Below are 12,502 nucleotides of genomic sequence, written 5' to 3'. Positions count from 1 at the left end.
GACAACCAGGAAACCCAGCAAGAACAGAATAAATTGCACAAAAGGCGCAAATTCAAGAAATACTTGCGGTTTCACTACGCTCGCAGTTCTTCACCGTCGAATGCTAAGTTAATATAATATAATAAAGACGGCGGCCATCTTGATACTTTTGTACATATTCAAAAATCCAGTTCAGTATGTGTGTGGTTTAACGACGAGAGAGACTGATCGTAGCAATATCGATCTGTGTGTTACACGCAATTTATTGAATGTTAAATCGAACCTCGATAGACAAAACCACATACAATTCTGAATTTCGTACGAGAAAACCTTTTGTAACAACAAAAAGACGCGGGGGGGGGGGGGAGAAATGAAGAAAACCTATATTTTCTCCAGCATTGAAAGACTCTCAGTAGAGACAGGGGAATTTTTTTCTATTTTTCTTTCAACGATTTTTTTGTCCAATATTATCGCCCTGAAACGCTGCTATGAATTACAAGTATTTTACATTTGAAAAACTTTTCAGACATTTTTTTTTATTTAAAAAACAAAGATATTCGTCAGATATTATTCATTTCTTAAACACAGCTCACACAATGCTTCTATTTTGGGGGGATATTTTTGCCAAATAACTACAACTTAATGCATTTAAATAATTATTCGTCATTTCCGTTATTTCTTGAGTTAAATTTAAACAACGACGCCTCTTCATTTAATAATTCTCGTCAAATACCAACGTCAAATCAACATAAATACGGAACGGAATCATTCTGATATGTCACTGCGGATGAGACAGATGTACACAAGAAACCAACTCAATGCCAGACCACCAGGAAACTCTTCAGAAACTGAAAAGAAATGCACGAAAATTGGAACAGAAGGATTAACGGTTTCGTTGTTGTTGCGGGTTTTTTTTTACCTTCGAGTGTCGTTTATAAAATAACGCTTGTAGCCATCTTTTCTCTTCATTTTTCACTGTGGCCAAGCGAAGACGAAAAAATTTGATATACGCCGTTGAGATTCTCTGTGCATGTGAGACAGTTCTTACGGAAACCTAAAATAAAATATCTATGAACGTAGTACATAAAACATTCGTGAATTTTCTAACCTTTGACATTTTAGTTCATAGCGGAGGAAAATATATCTTCGAATTGAAAAACTCGTCAAATATTCACTTCTCAAACAGTTCGTACAATGCCGCCATTAACACTCGACACCAACCTTCGTGAATTTATTACCAGGAATATTTTCGTTTATAACGAAAAATATTGCTATTGGGACATTTTTTAACACAATTGTCAAACATTCACTTAAACACAACCTGTACAATACCAAATTTTCTCACCAGAAACATTTTAACTTGTAGCGAAAGAAAAGTATTTTGACAATAGAAAGGTCTCGAAAAGGACTCTTTATTTTTTTTTAACATATTCGTTCGACATTGTTCAGTTTAAACACAGCTGCAGTTACTTAAAGACGCGTATCTTCGTGAATTTTTCAGCAGACACATTTTAATTTGTATCGAAAGAAGATATAAGTATTCTCTACAAAAGAAACATCTCAAAGGGGAACTTCCATTTCCCCCCCCCCATACTCGCCCAATATTCACTTCTTAAACACAGCTACATTTTCTCGGAGACGCATGCCTTCGTGAAATTCTCACGAGAAACATTTTAACTTGTAACGAAGGAAAATACAAATATTTTACAAGCGAAAGGCCTTGCTGGAAATCCTTTTTTTTTTTTTTTTAACACTCTACAGATATTCACATCCTAAACACTGCCCAAACCATTAAATTTTCCCCAGACACATACATTCGTGAATTTCTCACCAGGAAGCATTTTAACTTTTTGCAAAAGAAAACGTTTTACACTTGAAAAAACTTCGCAGACGACATTTTTTTAAAGACCCTCAACAGATATTTACATCTTAAACACTGCTCAAACAATATTAAATTTTCCTTAAGACCTACCTTGAATTTCTCACCGGAAACATTTTAATTTGTATCGAAAAAAATACTTGCGTTTTACAATCGAAAGATCTCGAAAAGGTCATATCTCTTAACACATTTTAATCACTACCTAAATAATAAATTTTTCCTTAAGACATACCTTGAATTTCTCACCGGAAACATTTTAATTTGTATCGAAAAAAATACTTGCGTTTTACAATCGAAAGACCTCGAAAGAGTCATATCTTTTAGCACATTTTAATCACTACCTAAATAATAAATTTTTCCTAAGACATAACTGGAATTTCTCACCAGAAACATTTTAACGTGTTGCGAAGGAAAACCTAAACATTTCACAATTGAAAGCCCTTGCTAGGGACATTTTTTCACATCTTAATCACTGCCCAAACAATATTAAATTTTCTCCAAGAACACATACTTTTGTGAATTCCTGACCACCAAACATTTTAATTTGTATCAAAAGAAAATCCACGCAAAAAATTCGAGTTTTTTTCCTTAGTGAAAATCATGCGGGTGTTACTCTGAAAATTTACCAAATACATCTATTGGTTCTTTTCGGTTTGAGCGGCAATTTTTTCTCGCGGTGTCATATGAAATTGTCACCCATAATTATGACCTTAGTATCGATCTATTGCATTTCAATCTGTTTTAGGGGTGGGGGGAAGGGTATCTTTTTTTTCTTCACAAATGTAAATAAACCCACTCTGTTTCTTAAACGAGGGACATATTCATATGGCACAATGTTTTTTTACCTCAATAGACGTCATTGATTGGTTGAAATTGCAGAAATTGAAGAAAAAAAAAAAGGCAAATGGATCTTTTCGGTTTGACCGGTAGTTTTTTCTAGCGGTGTCATATGAAATTGTCAACCATAATTATGACCCTAGTATCGATCTATTGCATTTCAATCTGTTTTAGGGTTAGGGGTGGGGGCAAGGTTATCTTTTTTTCTTCAAAAATGTAAATAAACCCACTCTGTTTCTTAAACGAGGAACATATTCATACGGCACAGAATGTTTTTTACCTCAACAGACGTCATTGATTGGTTGAAATTGCAGAAATTGAAGAAGAAAACAAATATCTTACAAACCGTAGAATTTTCTCAATAAAGCCAAGAGAAAAAGATGTTTTATAAACACATTCTACCAGTATACGAAGTTTGAAAGTGTTTAGTTACGTGGAAATTATTTTGAAAAACTGCCGTTCAAACCGAAAAGATCCCATCTATTTTACAATAGAAAGATATGAGAGAGGATATATTTTTTTAAACACAGCTCATACAATGCTGAATCCCACACCTCGCCAAGATCCATATCTTCGTGAAAATATATTTTGTATTTGAAAGCCCGGTACTACTTAAGAAGAGTGGTCCCGGTGCGCGCACGCGTACTCGCGCATCCGCGCTAGCTAGTCGTGACTAGTCGATCCTTACTGTGTTTTTGTGTTTTATTTACTTTGCTTTAAAAAAATTATTTACTTTGTGTAATAAAAATTATTTTTGTGTTTTATTTACTTTGCTAGGTAGTCGCTGTAGGATCGACTAGTTATGACTAGCTAGGTACGCGAGTGCGCGCACCGGGACCCCTATTCTTAAGTAGTACCGAAAGCCCTTATTAGGGAACACATTTAAAAAGAAACACTCTCGTTGAATACTCCTCACTTCACAAAACTCCCCTGTAAATTAATGCATAAACACATCCCATACAATATATATATATATTTTTTTTACTTGTTTCAGTCATTTGACTGTGGCCATGCTGGAGCACCGCCTTTAGTCGAGCAAATCGACCCCAGGACTTATTCTTTGTAAGCCCAGTACTTATTCTATTGGTCTCTTTTGCCGAACCGCTAAGTGACGGGGACGTAAACACACCAGCATTGGTTGTCAAGCAATGCTAGGGGGACAGACACACAAACACATACATACATTTATATATATATATATATATAATATATATACATATATACGACAGGCTTCTTTCAGTTTCCGTCTACCAAATCCACTCACAAGGCATTGGTCGGCCCAGGCTATAGCAGAAGACACTTGCCCAAGATGCCACGCAGTGGTACTGAACCCGGAACCATGTGGTTGGTTAGCAAGCTACTTACCACACAGCCACTCCATTTCCCTAAACACTTCCAAAATACATTTGAATACGTCCATCAAACACTATTAGACCGTTTTAGTGTAATGTAGTGAAGACGCGTGGCTTAATGGTTAGGGTATTCGGTTTAAGGCAGCGAGCTGGCAGAAACGTTAGCACGTTGGGCGAAATGCTTAGCGGTATTTCGTCTGTCGTTAGGTTCTGAGTTCAAATTCCGCCGATGTCGACTTTGCTTTTCATCCTTTCGGGGTTGATTAAATAAGTACCAGTTACGCGCTGGGGTCGATTTAATCGACTTAATCCGTTTGTCTGTCCTTGTTTTCCCCTCTGTGTTTAGCCCCTTGTGGGTAGTAAAGAAATAGGTATTTCGTCTGTCTTAACAGTCTGAGTTCAAATTCCGCCGAGATCGACTTTACCTTTCATCCTTTCGGGGTCGATTAAATAAGTACCAGTTACGCACTGGGGTCGATGTAATCGACTTAATCCGTTTGTCTGTCCTTCTTTGTCCCCTCTGTGTGTAGCCCCTTGTGGGTAGTAAAGAAATAGGTATGTATGAATGTAAAAAATGGGAGGGGTATTCAACGCCCGCCAACCGAACACTCCTCGAAATCAGTCTCATTTTACACAATATTATAAAAGTAAAAATATACAATAATTTACAATGTATCAAAATACGTCAATACTATTCAATTACAAAAACTAATTACAAAAATTAATCCTCGTCCGAAAACCCACACAAATACCCCGGCGACATCTGACAAGCCTGTATCGTTGGGCGAGGGTCCATGACGAGGTAGGTATAACTATCTATTGAGAAGGTCCCCATGACCTTCATCAACTTTACTCTATGACCCAGTAGCTTTCTGCTGGGGCCACCTTTGACTGAATGTGCATGTCGAGAACCTACGTTCCTGGTCGCACAAGCCTTCCAAAAACACATCCACGCCACCAACCCCCCATGGTAAAAGAGGATAAGCTCTTCTTCAAATTGAGAAGGGGGGCCTCTGTCTGCTCCGTCAGTGGCACAATTCCCACTGGCGGAGTCTCTCGTGCCGGCGGCACAGGGACATCCGCCGACTGTCCCCTGCTCTTCCTTTTCCTCTTTCTTTTAGAGGCTGCGGGAACAGGGGGCAGCGTTGGCAGACGCGGGGGATCGCTATTCTGCTCCGCCGCCAGCGCCGCCTGTACATTCTTTGGTGAGCAACCATTGTTGCTCACCTTTCTTTTTCTTTTCGTGGATGCAACTTCCTCCACGACCTCTATCGTCTCCCCTTCAATGGGGGGCGGCGGGCACCTTTTCGTTTTTCTGATCCAGGGCCTTACCACGGCCCTGGAGGCAGTTCTTCCTGATATGGCCAGTCTCCAGGCACAGGTGACACTTGGTGGGGCGTCCCTCAAGTATCACCGAGTACCTGTGATACAGGGTCAAAGTTGCCTTTGACCCCTCCCAGTCGACCGCAAGAGCTATATCCACACTCAATAGCCTGGGCCCGCTACCCCCCAGGCCTCGCTGGATGGTATCCTCGATCCATAAGGTGGCGAGATGGCAGAATGGTTAGCGGGCCGGGTGAAATGCGTAGCCGTATTTCGTCTGCCGTTACGTTCTGAGTTCAAATTCCGCCGAGGTCGACTTTGCCTTTCATCCTTTCAGAGTCGATAAATTAAGTACCAGTTACGCACTGGGGTCGATGTAATCGACTTAATACCTATGTCTGTCCTTGTTTGTCCTCTCTATGTTTAGCCCCTTGTGGGTAGTAAAGAAATAGGTATTTCGTCTGCCGTTACATTCTGAGTTCAAATTCTACCGAAGCCGACTTTACCTTTCATCCTTTCGGGGTCGATAAATTAAGTACCAGTTACGCACTGGGGTCGATGTAATCGACTTAATACCAATGTCTGTCCTTGTTTGTCCCCTCTACGTTTAGCCCCTTGTGGGTAATAAAGAAATAGGTATCCTCGATCCATCCCGCCTCCGTGCCCGAGGGAAGCCCACACACCCAGGCTCTTCTTATCTTCCTCCCACAATAAGTGGGGGAGGAACAAAATCTCGTTCCCCTCAATATAAAAGGGGGCTTGCTGGCAAATATACCAGTTTCCTCAAGGGTGCCAAACAGCAACCAGACCGTTGCAAATTTGGTCCCCACTCACCCCACCCGAGCGACGAATTTTACAGTTGGCAGGTTGTCTGCCAACTCTTTCTCAATGATTTCCTTGTTAAATTAAACGATGGCGCCGAGCGACCTAGAATAAATCCTTAGCACTACGGGTTTTTTTTTTTCCGAAGTTCTTTAGCTACTGTGACCTTTGACAAAATTTTGTGCGGTATATAGGCGCAGGAGTGGCTGTGTGGTAAGTAGCTTGCTAACCAAACACATGGTTCTGGGTTCAGTCCCACTGCGTGGCACCTTGGGCAAGTGTCTTCAACTATAGCCTCGGACAGACCAATGCCTTGCGAGTGGATTTGGTAGACGGAAACTGAAAGAAGCCTGTCGTATATATTATATATATATATATATATATAATATTATATATATATATATACATATATATATATATATATATATATAATATATATATATATATATATAATATATATATATAAATATATATATATATAATATATATATATATAATATATATATATATATATATATATATATATATAATATATATATAGGCGCAGGAGTGGCTGTGTGGTAAGTAGCTTGATAACCAACCACATGGTTCCGGGTTCAGTCCCACTGCGCGACATCTTGGGCAAGTGTCTTCTGCTATGGCCCCGGGCCGACCAATGCCTTGTGAGTGGATTTGGTAGGCAGAAACTGAAAGAAGCCTGTCGTATATATGTATATATATATATAGGCGCAGGAGTGGCTGTGTGGTAAGTAGCTTGCTAACTAACCACATGGTTCCGGGTTCAGTCCCACTGCGTGACATCTTGGGCAAGTGTCTTCTGCTATAGCCCCGGGCCGACCAATGCCTTGTGAGTGGATTTGGTAGACAGAAACTGAAAGAAGCCTGTCGTATATATGTATATATATATATAGGCGCAGGAGTGGCTGTGTGGTAAGTAGCTTGCTTACCAACCACATGGTTCCGGGTTCAGTCCCACTTAGTGGCACCTTGGGCAAGTGTCTTCTGCTATAGCCTCGGGCCGACCAATGCCTTGTGAGTGGATTTGGTTGACGGAAATTGAAAGAAGCCTGTCGTATATATGTATATATATATATATGTGTGTGTGTGTGTGTGTGTGTATGTTTGTGTGTCTGTGTTTGTCCCCCTAGCATTGCTTGACAACCGATGCTGGTGTGTTTACGTCCCCGTCACTTAGCGGTTCGGCAAAAAGAGACCGATAGAATAAGTACTGGGCTTACAAAGAATAAGATGTCCCGGGGTCGATTTGCTCGACTAAAGGCGGTGCTCCAGCATGGCCACAGTCAAATGACAGAAACAAGTAAAAGAGTAAAAGAGTAAGAGAGTATTACCTCCGCAGCCCTCTGCCATATTGAACTCCCTGTACAAGCCGTGTACGCGCGACCCTTCAAACCCGTAGTTAACGCATCTTAGTTTTCTTCCTTCCATGAATACTATTAATCTTTTAAAAGCTCCACGAGGCTCCGACAGGGGCTGGTGGTGATCCCTGCTGTACTCTTTCACCACAACTTTCTCTTACTTCCTGTTTCTGTTGTACCTGTATTTCAAAGGGCCGGCCTTGTCACTCTCTGTGTCACGCTGAATATCCCCGAGAACTACGTTAAGGGTACACGTGTCTGTGGAGTGCTCAGCCACTTACACGTTAATTTCACGAGCAGGTTGTTCCGTTGATTCGGATCAACCGGAACCCTCATCGTCGTAACCGACGGAGTGCTTCCATCCATTTCAAGGGGCCGGCCTTGTCACTCTCTGTGTCACGCTGAATATCCCCGAGAACTACGTTAAGGGTGCACGTGTCTGTGGAGTGCTCAGCCACTTACACGTTAATTTCACGAGCAGGCTGTTCCGTTGATTCGGATCAACCGGAACCCTCGTCGTCGTAACCGACGGAGTGCTTCCATCACCATCTCCGAGACCTAGGGTCTCCTCTAGAGTAGCTTCGTTCCCAGCCTCTACCAACCTGCTATAGAAAAATGTGGTGGTACCAACACCGCTAGCATTACCCGAGCGATAGAACTGTAGGAGTGCTTTACGGCACTCCGTAAACCATGTACCCAACAGGTTTTAGTGGCAGCTATAACGATGGGCCTGGATGAAAAAATAACTATTCTCCAGGCCTCTGTGGAAAAGAACATTGGAAGGGGTAATGCTTGACGATAATTCAAGCAGAAGTCTCAACCCTCGAAGAGATTGCGGAAGCCATAAATGTCGGCGGAGATGAAAGATTAATAGTGGTGGAAAAACTCCGTCGGTTACGACGACGAGGGTTCCGGTTGATCCGAATCAACGGAACAGCCTGCTCGTGAAATTAAGATGTAAGCGGCTGAGCACTCCACAGACACGTGTACCCTTAACGTAGTTCTCGGGGATATTCAGCGTGACACAGAGAGTGACAAGGCCGGCCCTTTGAAATACAGGTACAACAGAAACAGGAAGTAAGAGTGAGAGAAAGTTGTGGTGAAAGAGTACAGCAGGGATCACCACCATCCCTGCCGGAGCCTCGTGGAGCTTTTAGGTGTTTTCGCTCAATAAACGTGTAACTGGCTGAGCACTCCACAGACACGTGTACCCTTAACGTAGTTCTCGGGGATATTCAGCGTGACACAGAGAGTGACAAGGCCGGCCCTTTGAAATACAGGTGCAACAGAAACAGGAAGTAAGAGTGAGAGAAAGTTGTGGTGAAAGAGTACAGCAGGGATCACCACCATCCCCTGCCGGAGCCTCGTGGAGCTTTTAGGTGTTTTCGCTCAATAAACGTGTAAGTGGCTGAGCACTCCACAGACACATGTAACCTTAACGTAGTTCTCGGGGATATTCAGCGTGACACAGAGAGTGACAAGGCCAGCCCCTTGAAATACAGGTACAACAGAAACAGGAAGTAAGAGTGAGAGAAAGTTGTGGTGAAAGAGTACAGCAGGGATCACCACCATCCCTTGCCGGAGCCTCGTTGAGCTTTTAGGTGTTTTCGCTCAATAAACACTCACAACGCCCGGTCTGGGAATCGAAACCGCGATCCTATGACCGCGATTCCGCTGCCCTAACCACTGGGCCATTGCGCCTCCACAGGTCTCGGAGATAACCAGTTAGACAGTCTGTTCCGAAGGACATTCGGGTCGGGTGTTTGGATAATTTCCAAAAATCCCTGGCCTGGCACTGTTTCCGAGGAGCCTTACCCGTTCGGGAAAAGCTCGCACGACACGGTCGACCTACCACTGCCGACTGTCCAAGATGCGGGCGGGATAGGGAAACCGTCCTGCACGCTATTCTTCAGTGTCCGGGAAGGTCTGAAGTGTGAGCTTATGCAGAACATGCATTTCAATCTGTTTTAGGGTTAGGGTTAGTTAGGAGTGGCAGAAGGGTATCTCTTTTCCTTCTCAAATGTAAATAAACCCAATCTGTTTCTTAAACGAGGGACATATTCATACGGTACAGAATGTTTTTTTTACCTCAATAGACGTCAGTGATTGGTTGAAATTGCAGAAATTGAAGAAAAAACAACAACAAATATCTTACAAACTATAGAATTTTAAGGGGTAGGGTTATTTAGGGTTAGGGTTAGGGGTGGGGGAAGGGTATCTTTTTTCCTTCTCAAATGTAAATAAACCCAATCTGTTTCTTAAACGAGGGACATATTCATACGGTACAGAATGTTTTTTTTACCTCAATAGACGTCAGTGATTGGTTGAAATTGCAGAAATTGAAGAAAAAACAACAACAAATATCTTACAAACTATAGAATTTTAGGGGGTAGGGTTATTTAGGGTTAGGGTTAGGAGTGGGGGAAGGGTATCTCTTTTCCTTCTCAAATGTAAATAAACCCAATCTGTTTCTTAAACGAGGGACATATTCATACGGCACAGAATGGGGTTTTTTTTACCTCAATAGACGTCATTGATTGGTTGAAATTGCAGAAATTGAAGAAAAAAAAACGACAAATATCTTACAAACTATAGAATTTTAGGGGTAGGGTTATTTAGGGTTAGGGTTAAGGGTGGGGGGAAGAGTATCTTTTTTTCTTCTCAAATGTAAATAAACCCAATCTGTTTCTTAATCGAGAGACATATTCATACGGCACAGAATGTTTTCACCTCAATAGACGTCATTGGTTGGTTGGAATTGCAGAAATTGAAGAAAAAAAACGACAAATGGATCTTTTCGGTTTGAACGGCAGTTTTTTCTAGCGGTGTCATATGAAATTGTCAACCGTAATTATGACCCTAGTATCGATCTATTGCATTTCAATCTGTTTTAGGGTTAGGGGTGGGGGAGGGTATCTTTTTTTCTTCAGAAATGTAAATAAACCCAATCTGTTTCTTAAATGAGGGACATATTTATACGGCACAGAATGTTTTTTTACCTCAATAGACGTCATTGATTGGTTGAAATTGCAGAAATTGAAGAAAAAAACAACAAATATCTAACAAACCATAGAATTTTCTCAATAAAGCCAAGAGAAAAAGATGTTTTATAAACACATTCTACCAGTATACGAAGTTTACAAGTGTTTAGTTACGTGGAAATTATTTTTAAAAAACTGCCGGTCAAACCGAAAAGACCAAATATCTCATGACCACGCAAACGTATGTGAATCTGTATATGTACACGAACACACACAAAGGATTTTTAGACAAAGGGAAATAATCTCAACAAAATGAGTTCTTCCCCCTGAGCAATATTCTGCTCAATACCACAGATTTGCTTGTCAGTTGTTTGATGACTTAACCAGTTGACCATGTCCCTTAGTGGCTGACGATAAGTGCATCTCTGATCACGAGCAGAAGTAGTGGGGGAGCATCATAGCCATGTGTTGAGAGGGATTCTTTGGGGTTTGAATGCCCTGATGCAGTACCAGCCAGTGGTTCTCATGGCTTCTGAACTTAACTGATTGGAAGTGTTATCATGTACATTGTTTTGTCTTGGTATAAAAGATGGGTTTTACAGCAAATATTCTGCTCAATACCACAGATTTGCTTGTCAGTTGCTTGACCTTAACCAGTTGAGCATGTCCCTTAGTGGCTGACGATATGTGCATCTCTGATCAGGAGCAGAAGTAGTGGGGGAGCATCATAGCCATGTGTTGAGAGGAATTCTTTTGGGGTTTGGATAATTCACCTCTCGAAGCATGGGTGTTTCATTCAACATCCTTAAACAACCCTTATTCAGGGACCTTTTGAGTGGGATGGGTTACTCAACCAGAAGAAAATTCTAACTGGGCCCCACCTGCAAGGTCATGTGCTGTTTATCTTGATATGAGATCACCATGTCGCGCACATATGGTTGTGATGCAAGTGCCTGGTGTACCATTATCAGACGGGTAGTCATGATGGGTATAATGGGCTTCATATATTTTACCCCAGTGTCACTTTGATGGCATGCACTGCTCTCTCTCTCAATAATAACAATAATGATAATAATAATAATAATAATGAATGCCCTGATGCAGTACCAGGCAGTGGTTCTCATGGCTTCTCATCTTAAATGAATGGAAGTGGGATCTTTTCGGTTTCAACGGCAGTTTTTTCTTGCGGTGTCATATGAAATTGTCACCCATAATTATGACCCTAGTATCGATCTATTGCATTTCAATCTGTTTTAGGGTTAGGGTTAGTTAGGGTTAGGGGTGGGGGTAAGGGTATCTTTTTTTCTTCAGAAATGTAAATAAACCCAATCTGTTTCTTAGACGAGGGACATATTCATACGCAACAGAATGTTTTTTTTACCTTAATAGACGTCAGTGATTGGTTGAAATTGCAGAAATTGAAGAAAAAAAAAACAACAAATATCTTACAAACTATAGAATTTTCTCAATAAAGCCAAGAGAAAAAGATGTTTTATAAACACATTCTACCAGTATACGAAGTTTAAAAGTGTTTAGTTACGTGGAAATTATTTTAAAAAACTACCGTTCAAACGAAAAGATCCAAATATCTTACAAACCTAGAATTTTCTCAATAAAGCCAAGAGAAAAAGATGTTTTATAAACATTCTATCTACCAGTATACGAAGTTTAAAAAGTTTTAGTACGTGGAAATTATTTTAAAAAACTACCGTTCAAACGGAAAAGATCCCAATATCTTACAAACCATAGAATTTTCTCAATACAAAGCCAAGAGAAACAGATGTTTTATAAACACATTCTATTCTAACCAGTATACTAAGTTAAAAGTGTTTAGTTACGTGAAATTATTTTAAAAAACTACCGTTCAAACGGAAAAGATCCCAAATATCTTACAACCATAGAATTTTCTTTCTCATAAAGCCAAGAGAAAGATGTTTTATAAACACATTCTAC

At 40.8% G+C, this 12,502-nt stretch overlaps 1 long non-coding RNA gene across 1 annotated transcript; it reads left to right on the top strand.

The window, feature by feature from the left end:
- Positions 1–2,807: 2,807 nt before the first annotated feature.
- LOC118761901 lies at positions 2,808–9,699 on the top strand. Its single transcript, XR_004997725.1, has 2 exons — positions 2,808–2,888; positions 9,568–9,699. It is a non-coding gene; the product is annotated as an uncharacterized LOC118761901 (long non-coding RNA).
- The last annotated feature ends 2,803 nt before the right edge of the window (positions 9,700–12,502 follow it).

This window comes from Octopus sinensis, unplaced genomic scaffold (genome assembly GCF_006345805.1).
Source record: "Octopus sinensis unplaced genomic scaffold, ASM634580v1 Contig18535, whole genome shotgun sequence".
Classification (NCBI taxonomy): Eukaryota; Metazoa; Mollusca; class Cephalopoda; order Octopoda; family Octopodidae; genus Octopus; species Octopus sinensis.
This window is presented reverse-complemented; position numbering and strand designations above follow the sequence as displayed.